The sequence below is a fragment of the Bombyx mandarina genome, chromosome 09 (assembly GCF_030267445.1).
Source record: "Bombyx mandarina strain Sakado chromosome 09, ASM3026744v2".
In the NCBI taxonomy this organism is placed as follows: domain Eukaryota; kingdom Metazoa; phylum Arthropoda; class Insecta; order Lepidoptera; family Bombycidae; genus Bombyx; species Bombyx mandarina.
Window position 1 is genome coordinate 10,961,320 of NC_143216.1, and position 15,586 is coordinate 10,976,905.

General features: G+C 43.6%; 1 protein-coding gene and 1 long non-coding RNA gene across 3 annotated transcripts in view; both read right to left on the reverse strand.

Annotated features, from left to right (window-relative positions):
* The window catches only part of LOC114245205 (angiotensin-converting enzyme), a 78,571-nt gene that overhangs the window by 52,219 nt on the left and 10,766 nt on the right, over positions 1-15,586 (reverse strand). The gene's annotated exons all lie outside the window — the stretch shown is intronic.
* Positions 1,913-3,593, reverse strand: LOC149502353 (uncharacterized). Its single transcript, XR_016323506.1, has 2 exons — positions 2,444-3,593; positions 1,913-2,358 (listed from the first exon to the last, which is right to left on the reverse strand). It is a non-coding gene; the product is annotated as an uncharacterized LOC149502353 (long non-coding RNA).

The window sequence follows — 15,586 nt, forward strand, 5'->3', positions numbered from 1 at the left end:
ATGACTGTCGTGTATTGATAAGAAACACATAAATCAATGCGCATGATACAAATTGTAATTCTATTTTCAGATTAACGTTTGACCTACGACAAACAGAAGGACAATCACGCGATCATGCGATAATGCAGCTCACAAACACTTGTATTTGAGTCAAATGTTGAGACAGTCTACACGGGCTCTTACTGCTATCCTGTCTATCTCAAACAAGAATCTAAGAGCTATATACAAACTACCCTCAATACTGTTACAAAATAAATATATATGTTTACAGTATTTCCTATGGTGTTCCGCGAGTTGTAGACATAATTAAAACTACTTATAGACAATATAGACAATTCACGTTTATTATTTCAGATATTTCGATTACTGCACAGATTGTGTAATCACGGGCGACTCTTATACGATAGCTAAGTTTGAAAGTTTTCCAACATAAAACTTCTTCTCCACTCAGGTTTATCATGCGTCATTTTTATTCACACCCTTCTCTCCATATCCTGTTCCACATAGCACATCTAAGTCTTTTAAGACGCCCTCTCATATTATCGTCTGCTTTCCTCAAAGTTTTCCAACTCAAATAATATACTAATACCATTTAAATCATATTTAAAGAAAATTGATTCGATAGATGAAACCTCAGGAAAATATTTCCTTGAATAGTATCTTCTTCGGTTCTCAGGACTCGTCGATACAATTTCAATTACTTATACGGCTTAACCTCCCGTTTATTAATTACGTTAGTTGTCCACAAAAACTGTAAATTATTTGAAGCGTTGTAAATATATAATATAAATTTTCTTTTTGAATCAAATGTCTAAAGTTTTCACGCCTTAAGCGTTCACAAATTTTACCCCTTCCTCATTAATACCAAAAAAAAATGACGTAAGATGCAAATATGTAAATGATTTTAAAATCACATTATAAATCAAACTTAAATTTGATTTATGTCTATAGAATGTTCCGCTGTTTTTTTCGCTAGGCATCAATTCTCTCCGTTATGAAGGTCTGAGCAGCCTAAAAATCAAATTGATACTTCGATCTCAAAGCCAATCATCTTTTGATTTCTATGTAACTCTATTAAATATAGCAAATCAATAAATACAATATTATCTTCACGTCTTGAATTATATTTGTCAATCACGAACAAAAAGGCAGAGTTAAAAAAAAAACGTATCTGCACTATGTTGCAACCGGCTCTTGTATTGTGTATAAATATTATTGAAAATTACTTCACAAATAAGTACCAATATACACAATACAAAAAGTGAAACCTTTGTACGTTTAACAACGCTGTTGAAAACGGGGCCTCGATTACAATATTACTTATTGTATTTTAAATACGAAGTTTCTCTTTGAAGGCAAGCACGGTGAAGTAATTCGATTGAAGTACGTTTAAAAACTAAAATCTCGTGTTGTCGACTATTACGTGCTGATAACAGATAAACAAAAGTAGAAGCTTGTAGAGGACCATTTAAAAATCTCCAAATTATCATTACTTATCATAATAACATTACTTATCATAGTATTTACTGCGGTTTTGGCCTAACACGTTTATAGTGAAGACTAGCGACCCGCCCTCGCTTCGCTTCGGGAACATTAAATTTTATTATTGATAGGCGAAGCCCGCCATGTTGAGCGCGGTTATTTTCGTAACTGCGGGTGACGCCGCGGGGCGATATATATAACGTGTCTGTGTCTAAGGGTGTCCCTGGTATGCCGATGTTACATGAGGCCCAGTCGCGTCACTCCCCAAAAGGTGGTCTATGGGTCGAGAGACACGGGGCCGAGTCGCACCACTTCTAGACACGTCACCACCGGTAGACAACCGGTGAACAGGAGACTCTGTGAGGAGGATCTCAGGGCGCCACCACTTACCGCTCTGGGAGACTCACGCCAATAAATGAAACAATTACAATATATATTACACTTGAGTTTATTCACTACACAGGAATACAGATTCGATGGTTATAATTGTTCACACAGAATAAATTTAGTGGTAAGGTATCCTTGATTAAATGTGTGTCGGTAAGTATACCGAACACATGAGAAAGTATTCAATGAAAGTTAGATTAAATAACAATACTATATACAAAGACGGTATCACCAGTTTAGTTCACAAACTGACGATGAACGTTCACTGGATGGCTTCCCTGCAACTGGGATTGCTGGATCCGAGCCAGGTTGTGTATGCAGGTGTGTTTCTTGTTCTACGGTAGTCAAGTACTTTCTTGGATCGCCTAGCCAGAGCACCTCGCTTCCGGCAGCGACCACGCAGAAAAGTACTGCGGGATCTCGAAGGTGATAATAAGTTCACACTCCGCACCCTAACTGATGTACATGTAATGTACCAGTTATTAGGACCTACACGACAAGACAAAGTGGTGTTAACTTCTATTTAGATATAGGTTGCGGACACAGTGTGGAGAATAAATTATGAAACACTTACCCTGGTTGAATAAAAATACACCAAGGAACTGATAAATTGACTTTGGTAAATACGTAATAAAACTTGCACTGCAGCTTGAGAGATGTTGATTGAAAAAGGCTTCGGATATTTTTTTTTTTTTTTCCTACCTAAGCTTATAGCCTTGAGAGGCTATGTCAGCGTAACCCTAACTTTAGTAGGTGAGCTCACGGGGCTCAACCTGACGATGTTGCTAACACGAACCCTAGCAAGAGCCGTGTTCCGCAGAATCTACCACCGGATCGGAAACGCGACCCACTGAGAAGATCCGGCGAGAAACTCAGTGGGCTGTGTCTGAGAGCTAATTTACTCGTCGAGCCCTTCGTCGCAAGCGACGGGTTCGACGAGAACGGTGACCGGTGCTTGAAGTACCTAAAAGCACCGTTAGTGGATCGGGAGGATCCGAGATGACGTGTTTTGGGCGACGTCGACTGCTTTCCATTCTGTCCGCAGGATCGGGAATGTAGTTACCGGCGGCCACGATGAGAGGGTTCTCGTGTCGTGCCGCTTTATCGAAGTGGCGCATGGACGCCGACTGCAGATACTTACTGATGGACTCTAAGTCCAGGTCGTCATGGAGGTCGACGTTCCTGACGAACCACGGGGCTCCGAGGGCTATCCTGCAAAAACGGGATTGAATGATTTGAAATGATTTTAAGTGTATGCGGGCCGCGTGAGCGAACACTACACTTGCATAGGTCATGACGGGGCGTATGCAAGTTTTGTAGAGTGTCACCTTATTTCTAAGGGACATTTTACTTCGCCTACATATCATCGGGTAGAGACGTCCTAGAATGAAGGCGGCACGGTCGCGTACCGTCTTAATGTGGGGGCGGAATGTCATCCTACTGTCGAGGGTGACGCCTAAGTATTTGACCTTCGGGGCCCACGGTATGGGCTAGTCGAACATCGTGATCGGGCGAACGGCGGGGGCGGGGGTATTGACGCGCCTAGTCGGGAGGGAGGCTTCGGACAAAGTGACTTGTCCTTTTATACTAATAGTCTTACGGTTCTCGAATGTTCCGCCTATAGTGCTGTGCCAATCTCACCCTCGAACCACAGACAAGATAGTACAGTCACGCCATGCAGTGTCGAATAAGTGCACTAAGCAATGTTTCATAATCATATTATTTCCCCACACTGCGCCACGAATACGCTAGAGGGCGTTATTTAAAAAAAAAAACAATTTAAATTTTTCTAGCGTTACAAGCTAGCCTAATAAAAGTAGCCTAAGTTACTCCTTATATCATCAGCTACCTATCAGTGAAAGTCTCATCAAAATCGATCCAGCCATTCCAGAGATTAGCCGGAACAAATAGACTGACAGACAGACAAAAATTGTAAAAAATGTTATTTTGGTGTATATATATTTATATGCATGTAGTAAAAAGCGGTCATTTCAATACTACAAACATACACTCTAATTTTATTTATATGTATAAATAAAAAGCAAAGAGAAATTAACTGCGAGATCTCAACATACTATTAGCTCGTTCTGTGTGGAATCAAACGTGAATTAAATGTCTAGAAGTACATTTTTTAGGGAAATTTATAGCAAGGGGCACAATATTGAAATGTCGACGAATAGCACCGTCATTTGTGACCACGTAAAATACAAACTATTCGCAAAGTTAGATATAATTTGTATTGCCCTCATTAGTTATCTCCAATTCACCCAGTCTTGCGCTAGCTCCTTAACTTTCTTAATATCTTGGAGAAGATTGACTATGCGGACGGCATAGTATTGACGCCGCCGGATTTGCGGTAGGCAGCGGCTTGGCTCTGCCCCTGGCATTGCTGAAGTCCATGGGCGACGGTAACCACTCACCATCAGGTGGGCCGTATGCTCGTCTGCCAACAAGGGCAACAAAAAAAATTTTTTTTTTGGATCAAGTGCTAGTAAAACTTGAGGATCTCCGTGTGGCTGTGGAGAAAAGGGGCTTGCGTATCAACGCCTTATAATATAATGACAATAAAAAAATAGTAAAATAAATAAAAAATATCTTAATAGTAGTTTTAATTATAACATGACGTCTAGTTCTGACCTTGAAATAGCACTGAATACTATGAAAATCTGGTCTACCGCGGTCATTTGTATAGAATCGAACGTGCCCTACCGCGCCTACCACAAATGGCTTTATGGCTTTATCATCAACTAACTAAACTAGAATGCGATCTCGGTGTGATGATGCATATCAATAACACGGGTCAACACCAAATTTGACTTTGATTGCAAAGCATAAAATTTCGATATTTTAGATCGTAATTAGTCGAAATAAATATACATGGCATGAAACAGTTTGCTTTTGAACTTTAAAAAATTGACCACATATGAAACAAAATGCATCAGCATCGTATTTACACTTTCGTGACATATTAAGTTTTCTGGGCTTGTACAAAACACCTGATCGTTGTTTATGACTCGAGTGACATCTAGTGGCACTGTGTAAACGTAAACACCCCACTCTCATAGCGCGGTTTTTTTGAAAGTATTAAAATTAATTAAAATTTATAAAAAAATTGAAAAATCGGTATTATTACTATAACTATCACAAAAGCAAACTTTATACCAAAAAAAGGTATTTTTTTTTTCGTTTTTGTGAATAATTAACGGGAAAAACCTAGTATAAACGTTAGGACAAAGAACGATTTTTTTTTGTAGAGTTGTGTAATGCGTCGTTTATATGTATTTATAGTTCAACACATAAGTAGTACTGTGTTTTGACTATACATATTTTTACAATGTACAAATATCGCTCTGCGATATACATATTTTTTACAATCTTTGTAAAAAGAATTATTAGAATAAATAATAGTTTAAAAAAACTAACAAAATACGCTAAAAAAAAATCCAACTAAAAAATAGAAAATAAATTTGAATTAAAAATAGTATAAGAAAAAATGATTTTATTCTAAAAAAGCGTGAGGTGCTTTTCAGGATATTATTAAAATTACCCTTCTAATCAAATCTCTTCATAAGATATTTATAACTCAGTAGTTATAACACCCCACGCTTTGTTTACGATAAAATCATTTTTTCTGACACTATTTTTAATTCAAATTTATGAAAATGTATTTTAAATTTTTAGTTGGATTTTCTATAAAAGTGTATTTTGTTAGTTTTTTTAAACTATTATTTATTTTTCATTTTTTAGTTGAATTTCAATTTGTTCAATATTTTTTTAAATATTGATTTGTCATCGGTCCTTAATATAAGTATACCAAATTTCGAATTAATCCGACGTTTTGAAGGGGGTCAAAATCATGTTCAAAGATTCCATTACAAACATACGTCCATACGTCTGAAGCTAATAAAAGCGTATTAAAAACTCCTATCGTTGCAAGTATAAAAAAAGATGACTCTATTCTGAGACAAAAACCTTCCTTGAAGCGCCAAGAACACGAACAGATAGAGGACTGACATATAAAGGAAAAAATAATTTTTGTTATAGTCAGATAAGTGCTATCCAATTCACCGCCAAGGGACTGCTATCCAAGACTCAGGTCAACGGGCCGCAGAACATAATTAAAAATCGTGGGGCAATAAATAAAAGTGTTCTATAATATCACTACATAGTATAAAACATACTAAGTCGCTATCTCTGTCCCTATATCTGTCTCTCCCTATATAGGTATGCTTAAATCTATAAAACTGAACGGATTTTGATGCGGTTTTTTTTTAATAGATAGAGTGATTGAAGAGGAAGGTTTTTATGTATAATAACATTCATTAAATAGTGGAGAAATTAATAATAAATTACAGTTTCCGAAGCGAAGCGAGGGCGGGTTGCTAGTTTGTTATAAAGTACACTTTTCAATTAAGAGGTTAGAAAATATCGACGGGTTTTTTTCCGGGAATGCATTACATTCAATGAGACTCTCTCAAAGATTGTTTGATTAATCCTATAAATACTAAATATGGATTTCGACTTTATCGACAAGTATTTTCAGTCTGGATCTATTTTGAATGCTGTATCGAAAGCCGCACTGTCTCCGTCTTCATATCGGGATTAAGCGTGTGAATCACGACAGGAATGTCCTACATAGTTTTCCTTCCGTAATTGAGATGGACACGAGTGGAACGTTAACTCAACATTCAACGCTTCCTGCCTACATGCGTACACAATTTATTTGGGGCGGAACTGTTTGTTTACTGTTAACCGTTGTTTTAATAGAAAATGTATTTTTGTTATCACGCTGTGGTCGAGGAGAAAGTGATTTTGAAATAAAACTCCAATCAAGCGTGCAGAGCATTCTTCACAGCGGTTATACAAAAATATTAATCTGTGAAGCAGAAAAAACTTTGTACCCTTTTTTACGAAAATTGCGCGGACGGAGTAGTATGAAATTTTCCACACTTATAGAGAATATAGAGAAGAAGTACAGAATGTCAATATTTTTTGTAAATTATGCATTAAAAATACATTAAATAAAAAAAAACATTACACACAATACCACATATTTGACACACACACACACACACACACACATATACATTGTTTATTGTCAATCTTTTGTTATTGCTTAAAGTCCGTGGTCAAATTGAGAATATATTGAATAGTGTTTGTCTTTATTAATATTTGTCTAAAGTGTAGTCTTGGCGAAATTTGTGATTTTAGAAGTATAACAGTCTTTAACAATAGAATTATAATAGTGTACAAGGTTATAATTTCAATTAATTAACGTCGAATTTCGACAACCAGGGGATGACTAGTACAAAAATTTTTTGTGTCCAGCGGTAGTTTTTATACTATGTCAGGCTCTTTTTTTTATTGCTTGGATGGGTGGACGAGCTCACAGCCCACCTGGTGTTAAGTGGTTATTGGAGCCCATGGACATCTACAACGTCTGCTCCACCCTTCAAACCGAAACGCATTACTGCTTCACGGCAGAGTAACTACCCGCGCGGGCTCACAAGAGGTCCTACCACCAGTAAACTCTTATACTAGATGAGCTGTGAGTTCTTTTATCCTACTCCAACACAAAAACAAGGTATTTCATGAAGTAAATGACCTATACTCGAAAGAACTATGCGCTTGAACGAAGCGCTCTCTCTTCGTAATATTACTGCCCTTCAACCTCTGAAAAGTCTAAAAACAAGAGTTTTTTTACCCGGTTCTTAATCATGGTTTATCATTTCCTGTCTACATTTTCTGTCTATCTCTAAGAAACCTAAAAAAACAGCCTCTAAGTTTATTTTCCTAGTTCTCATCGCCGTTTTACCGAACGCACACCGCACGCAATCTCTTAATGCTATCTGCGCAATATTTCAACGTTATATTTCGCTACAATTTGTTGAATAGGATTTTACTAATTACTATTGGTGTACCTTGTTTTCTTTGTGGGATGAAATAGCGGCAGTTTCGCTCGCTGGGAGTTGCGTGCGGGATATATTGGTATTGATCCAATAACGGGTAGGTACCACCACCCTGCCTATTTCTACCGTGAAGCAGTAATGCGTTTCGGTTTGAAGGGTGGGGCAACCGTTGTAACTATACTGAGACTAAGCTTAGAACTCATATCTCAGGGTGGGTGGCGCATTTACGTTGTGGATGCCTCTGGGCTTCAGTAACCACTTAACGCCAGGTGGGCTGTGAGCTCGTCCACCCATCTAAGCAATTAAACATACCTCGGTCGGAGCAACGCACCTGACGCGAAGTATTTAGTACGCTGCATATCTCTTCCCATCTAATCAGCTCATATCACGGGATCGTTTACCAGCGCTGGCGCCACTCTCCCGATTCCACCAAATTATATATTGGTTGGCCATATCTTCGGAATACCAGATTAGAGCCGGAGACTTCTAGTGACAGAATCTAGCATGTCAAGGAGGTCGTGTATCAATTGTATCATATCTGAGGTCACTAGCATATTTTATACGTGGCATAGCCAATGATGATTGACCTTTTAGCTACGTGATTTCCAAACATTTGAATTTATTATGGTATCTTGTGAGAATTTGACGAATTCTGACATTTTGGCGTTTTTTTCCCAATAACGAAGAGTATACAACCCCAGATCGTAGCGCTTACGAGCCGATTCATATTACAAATTACCGATTATGCCCCTTATTCGAATGAGGCTGAAGTCTTAAAAAAATTATAATATCCTATAATTTTTACAGCTTAAATAGGGCAGGCAGCGGCTTGGCTCTGCTCCTGGCATTGGAATCCATGGGCGACGGTAACCACTCACAATCAGGTGACCGTATGCTCGTCTGCCTACAAGAGCAATAAAATAAAATCATAAAATGAATGTCAATTTATACATTAATTCTGAATTAACTAAGAAATCTTTCGATCCGATTGTAGTTGTAAAATTATAAAATCAATCACGTTGACTATTATCGTTGAAGGCCAACACGCGAAAGAGATGGCATTGCTTTTATATCACGCACTATTTCTCAATTGTCATCATTTAAGTGATTACGATGCGATTTTCTTAGAATATTAGGTCCATCTGGAATTATTTTGTACGAAAGATCGAACAAGTACAATAAACTATCCCCAGTACACCGCCAGTTCCGCCTGTAGAGAAATAGACCAAACTAAAGACAAACCTTAAATATCTTAAAAATGACGCCTCTGTGAATCCAGAAAAAACAATAAACACGGTGACTTACGTTAGTGTCTTAAATAGCTTGTCTAGCTTTTGATTTTAATTATTAATTTAGAAGCAGCTTAACTATAGTTTTAATAGTAAACTAACCGAAACCCTCTTATCGTGGCCACAGTTAACTACAAATACGACCCAGGCGAAGGGGCAAAGCAAAGCCGCCGTCGCCCTAAACATGTCTTGTCGGATACCCCGGATCCACGCTCATTGCTTTTAGTCTCTTCAAGCACCGGTCACCGTCCTCGTCGAACTGGTCGACTCCGACAAAGAGTTTGACATGCAAACTAGCGTACAGACACAACCCACTGAGTTTCTCTCCGGATCTTCTCAGTGGGTCGCGATCCCGATCCGATAGTAGACTCAGCGAAGCACTGCTCTCGCTAGGGCTAGTGTTAGCAATTCTCTCAGGTTGAGCCCGTGAACTCACCTACCGGTCCGGGAGAAGTTGGAATAGTCCTTAAGGCTACCAACGATTAGGTAGGGGAAAAAATATATTGCGCACTTTGTATAATTTTACGCAAGTTATTTTCAAGAAATATGTTCACGAAACAGTTACACAGTAATAAGATATCAGACGGGGAGACAAAAAAAAATGGATCATGAACTTTAAATAGATCAATTCAGCAGAGGAGATCGATTGTTCCAATGTTTCAATTGTATTTCAATTTAGCCTAAATGTAGTTTCATTTTCATTGTTCGAAGTTACAAAGAGGAATGTTGAATAATTCTGGGTCTCATTGGAAAGGGGTAGACATGTAACTAGGAATATAAATTTTTTTTATTGCTTAGTTCGGTGGACGAGCTCACAGCCCACCTGGTGTTAAGTGGTTACTGGAGCCCATAGATATCCACAACGTAAATGCGCCACCCACCTTGAGATAAGTTTTAAGGTCTCAATATAGTTACAACGGCTGCCCCACCCTTCAAACCGAAACGCATTACTGCTTCACGGCAGAAATAGGCGGGGTGGTGGTCCCCACCCGCGCGGACTCACAAGAGGTCCTACCACCAGTAATATCCCATCTTCCTGGTGCTAGTGACGATATCGTACGGCACAACCTCGAACCCCTCAAGTCGCCCAGTGACCATCACCGGAAGGAGACTGCCACGTCACAAAGGGCTGGAGTTGAATAAAGGCCATCCTTCGACCCCCGGCTGGGCGGCGGTGGCACGGTGCCGAGAGGGAAAAAGAGCTAGCCCTCTCCCATTCCACCGCCTCTTTCTGCGATATGGTGGAGTCGCAGAAGTATATATATCCCCCTGCTATGTTTTTCTTCAAACGAGACTTCAAGCTCGAGATTCTCTACACAGCTATTAGTTCAGAGTCGAAAGCAATGCGATTTTAGAAAAGAACTTAGTCTACGTTGTCAACATTCAAATGGACGCGGTTTTAGCGACATTCAAAGTACAGTCTGAATTGAGATACTGCGTAATGATATTTAAGATCAATCAACCGAAGACGAAAACGGAAATACACGAGGAGGCAATAACCGGCAATAAAAAACTGTGGAATCTATTTAGCAGTTTTAATTGTCGCAAATAACTAGCCAACTGCTATTCAATTGTTATGCCCGCTTGCCTTATAAATTAGAGTGTCATAATTGTTTTAGTACGCACTCGTGTGATTTAGAAGTACATATTTGATAGGGGTTTGAAAACTAATGGACACCAATAACACTATAATCCACAATTATCAAATATAGATATCAATCTATCTACAAGCATATGTAGGATCTTAAATAAAATTAAAATTATGATTATTTTACGATTACTACTTTAAGATAACAAAATAAAATCTATCATATATCATCATTCATTTCGAAATTTATTGAAAACATCTAGATCCTGGTGGTAGGACCTCTTGTGAATCCGCATGGGTAGGTACCACCACCCTGCCTATTTCTGCCGTGAAGCAGTAATGGGTTTCATTTTAAAGGGTGGGGCAGCCGTTGTAACTTTTTTTTTTTTTTTTTTTTTCCTACCTAAGCTGAGAGCCTTGAGAGGCTATATCAGCGTAACCCTAACTTTAGTAGGTGAGCTCACGGGGCTCAAACCTGACGATGTTGCTAACACGAACCCTAGCAAGAGTCGTGCTTCGCAGAATCTACCACCGGATCGGAAACGCGACCCACTGAGAAGATCCGGCGAGAAACTCAGTGGGCTGTGTCTGAGAGTTAATTTACTCGTCGAGCCCTTCGTCGCAAGCGACGGGTTCGACGAGAACGGTGACCGGTGCTTGAATTACCTAAAAGCACCGTTAGTGGATCGGGTGGATCCGAGATGACGTGTTTTGGGCGACGTCGACTGCTTTCCATTCTGTCCGCAGGATCGGGAATGTAGTTACCGGCGGCCACGATGAGAGGGTTCTCGTGTCGTGCCGCTTTATCGAAGTGGCGCATGGACGCCGACTGCAGATACTTACTGATGGACTCTAAGTCCAGGTCGTCATGGAGGTCGACATTCCTGACGAACCACGGGGCTCCGACGGCTATCCTGCAAAAACGGGATTGAATGATTTGAAGGGATTTTAAGTGTATGCGGGCCGCGTGAGCGAACACTACACTTGCATAGGTCATGACGGGGCGTATGCAAGTTTTGTAGAGTGTCACCTTATTTCTAAGGGACATTTTACTTCGCCTACATATCATCGGGTAGAGACGTCCTAGAATGAAGGCGGCACGGTCGCGTACCGTCTTAATGTGGGGGCGGAATGTCATCCTACTGTCGAGGGTGACGCCTAAGTACTTGACCTTCGGGGCCCACGGTATGGGCTGGTCGAACATCGTGATTGGGCGAACGGCGGGGGCGGGGGTGTTGACGCGCCTAGTCGGGAGAGGGATGCTCAGCGTGGTGTTCGGAGGGCGACCCCTTTTGAAGAGCACCGCTGTGCTTTTCGTGGGGTTGATGTCGATGCGCCACTTCCGGAACCACTGTCCCATGGTGGTAGCTGCGGTCTGAAGTCGTCGATGAAGCAACGCCTTCTTCCTACACGAGTAGTAGATGGCGGTGTCATCGGCGAAGAGCGCCAGATGGGTCTCCGGAGACCGGGGTATATCGTTGATATACAAACTGAATAGTAACGGGGAGAGGGCGGAGCCTTGCGGGACTCCTGCTGTGACGTGACGGGGCCGGGAACGCGTTCCCTCGACTCGATATCGGAACGACGTTGTAACTATACCTTAGAACTTATATAAAGTGGGTGGTGCATTTACGTTGTAGACGCCCCCACACAGTTCCGATTGCATCACCTTACAGTCCGGACGTGTTTTTGCGAGAAACTGTCGCTGCCGTCGCGATCTTGTGTCTTGAGTTTCGCTGCATTGTCGTTGTCGCATCGATCGCGGCATTGTTGCGAATTCTTGACGCACTATCGCTGGCGTCGCGACCTTGTGTCGTAAAAGCAACTCGAACTTGTCAATTGTGCATTCGTAACGACTTCACATTATCATCCACTCATATCATTTATTAAATTTATTTATTTATTCGGCGAGTAAAACAGTCTCTTTCGAGACTAACCCCCCGCTGAGATCACCGCTTGTTGTGGCATTCTCACAACCCAGTGGGGCCCCACCTTCCCAAACTTCCACCCCAATTTTTTTTTTTTTTTTTTTTTTTTTTTCCTACCTAAGCTGAGAGCCTTGAGAGGCTATATCAGCGTAACCCTAACTTTAGTAGGTGAGCTCACGGGGCTCAAACCTGACGATGTTGCTAACACGAACCCTAGCAAGAGTCGTGCTTCGCAGAATCTACCACCGGATCGGAAACGCGACCCACTGAGAAGATCCGGCGAGAAACTCAGTGGGCTGTGTCTGAGAGTTAATTTACTCGTCGAGCCCTTCGTCGCAAGCGACGGGTTCGACGAGAACGGTGACCGGTGCTTGAAGTACCTAAAAGCACCGTTAGTGGATCGGGAGGATCCGAGATAACGTGTTTTGGGCGACGTCGACTGCTTTCCATTCTGTCCGCAGGATCGGGAATGTAGTTACCGGCGGCCACGATGAGAGGGTTCTCGTGTCGTGCCGCTTTATCGAAGTGGCGCATGGACGCCGACTGCAGATACTTACTGATGGACTCTAAGTCCAGGTCGTCATGGAGGTCGACGTTCCTGACGAACCACGGGGCTCCGACGGCTATCCTGCAAAAACGGGATTGAATAATTTGGAATGATTTCAAGTGTATGCGGGCCGCGTGAGCGAACACTACACTTGCATAGGTCATGACGGGGCGTATGCAAGTTTTGTAGAGTGTCACCTTATTTCTAAGGGACATTTTACTTCGCCTACATATCATCGGGTAGAGACGTCCTAGAATGAAGGCGGCACGATCGCGTACCGTCTTGATGTGGGGGCGGAATGTCATCCTACTGTCGAGGGTGACGCCTAAATATTTGACCTTCGGGGCCCACGGTATGGGCTGGTCGAACATCGTGATCGGGCGAACCACCCCAATCCTAGCCGACTGCCGTTTTCACGGCAAAGGCACTCCCCCCCCTTGGAGCTGGTAAAGCTCAGGGGGTGAACTCCTACTCAGGGGACTCGCCTTTCGGCGAGTGTGCCTTAAGTCCCGGGGACGCCCCCCCCCGGGCAAAAACGAAAAAAATGGAAGAAGAGCTCTTAGGGTTTCTCGGGTTACTTGCCGAGAAGTACCCGGTGCTATCCAACCTCACGGCCGAATTCGCGGCCTACAGGGCCGCCCGCGCGAGTCCCGCCCCGCCCGCGTCCCTCGCCGCGTCATTTCGAGCCGCGCAGTCATGCCCCGCCCCCAAACCCAATTTGAGCGCACGTACGCACGTAGCGACTCACGAAGCGCCTAGCGCCAACGAAGCGCCTAACGCACCCACGACGTCATTCTCGCCAATCTCATCCGTCGCGTCGTCCGTAATAATTAACTCAGGTTCAGACTCCGATACCGGATCGGAGATGGACTTCGAGTCCGCGACGAGCCCGCAGCCCGGAACCTCGGATGGGTTCCAAACGGTAAAACGCGGGAAAAAACGTACTCGCGCCGTGGAGTCCCGGAGCTCCACGACAAAACAAACAAAATCAGCGACTGCCTCCCGTCCGCAGGTAGTCGTGACACCGGAGTCGGACTCCGGCCGCCGCGCACCCCACCGCCGCGTCCCAAGCCCGCACCCGCGCAAAAAACCGTCGCCCCGCCCCCGCTGATTCTCCAGGAGAAGTCAGCATGGAACCGCGTCTCCCAGGCCCTTCAGGCAAACAAAATAAATTATACCCATGCGCGTAACGTCGCGCATGGGATTCAAATAAAGGTCGCAACGCCGGGCGACCATAGGGCTCTATCCGCGTACCTCCGAAAGGAGAACATAGGTTTCCATACCTATGCTCTTCAGGAGGACCGCGAGCTCCGCGTAGTAATACGCGGAGTTCCGAAGGAACTCGACATAGAGTACGTAAGGGAGGATCTGACCGCTCAGTCCCTCCCGATAGTAAGTGTGCACCGGATGCACAACGGACGCGACAAAAAACCATATAACATGGTTCTAGTCGCTCTAGAACCAACCCCGGAGGCCAAGAAAAAGATCGCATGTCTCGCGACAGTATGTGGCCTATCCGGGGTTACCATTGAAGCCCCCCATAGACGTGGCACTCCCGGACAGTGCCACAGATGCCAACTATATGGCCACTCGGCTCGGAATTGCCACGCGCGCCCCCGCTGCGTGAAGTGTCTCGGCGATCACGCCACGGTAGATTGCTCGCGAGTTAGGGAAACCGCGACCGAACCTCCAAGCTGTGTCCTATGCCTTAAGCAAGGGCACCCCGCGAATTACCGTGGATGTCCTAGGGCTCCGCGAAAACGTCCGACCCACCCAGCCCCCCGTACCGTCGGCCCAAAGACTTCGGTGCCTTCAGCACCGAAACCCGCCTTCGTACCGGCTGCGGTTCCCACCGGCTCGGCGTGGAACAAACCGCTGCCGTATACGAGGTCGGGAACACAAACCGCACCCCAGCCCCCGCTCGCGACACGTCCCGCGCCGCAGCCCCTGCTCGCACCTCCCCCCGCGCCCGCGTACCGTCCCCCGCAACCCTCAGCCGTCAACGACTTCACGCTCGTGCGCGACTTCGTCACGGCGGTCAACTTCGACCGTCTGCGATCGTTCGCAGACGCGATGCGAAGGGCGGTAAACCCCGAACAACGGCTCGCGGCCGCGTTCGAATACATGGACGTTTACGAGTCCGTGGCCCGTACTTTCTAAAATCACCGGTAATCAATGGCGCAAAACGCTAGAGAGAAACCATATTCCCTTACGTTAGCATTCTACAATGCTAACGGACTCGCGCGACAACGCGATCAAATTTACGAATTCCTCCGCGACAATCTTGTAGATAATCTGCTAGTGCAGGAGACCTGCCTGAAGCCCTCGCGTCGTGACCCGAAAGTCGCGAATTACGTCATGGTTAGGAATGACAGACTCACCGCCTCCAAAGGCGGGACTGCCATTTACTATAGGCGGGCCCTGCACGTTGTCCCTCTCGATACCCCCTCGCTCTC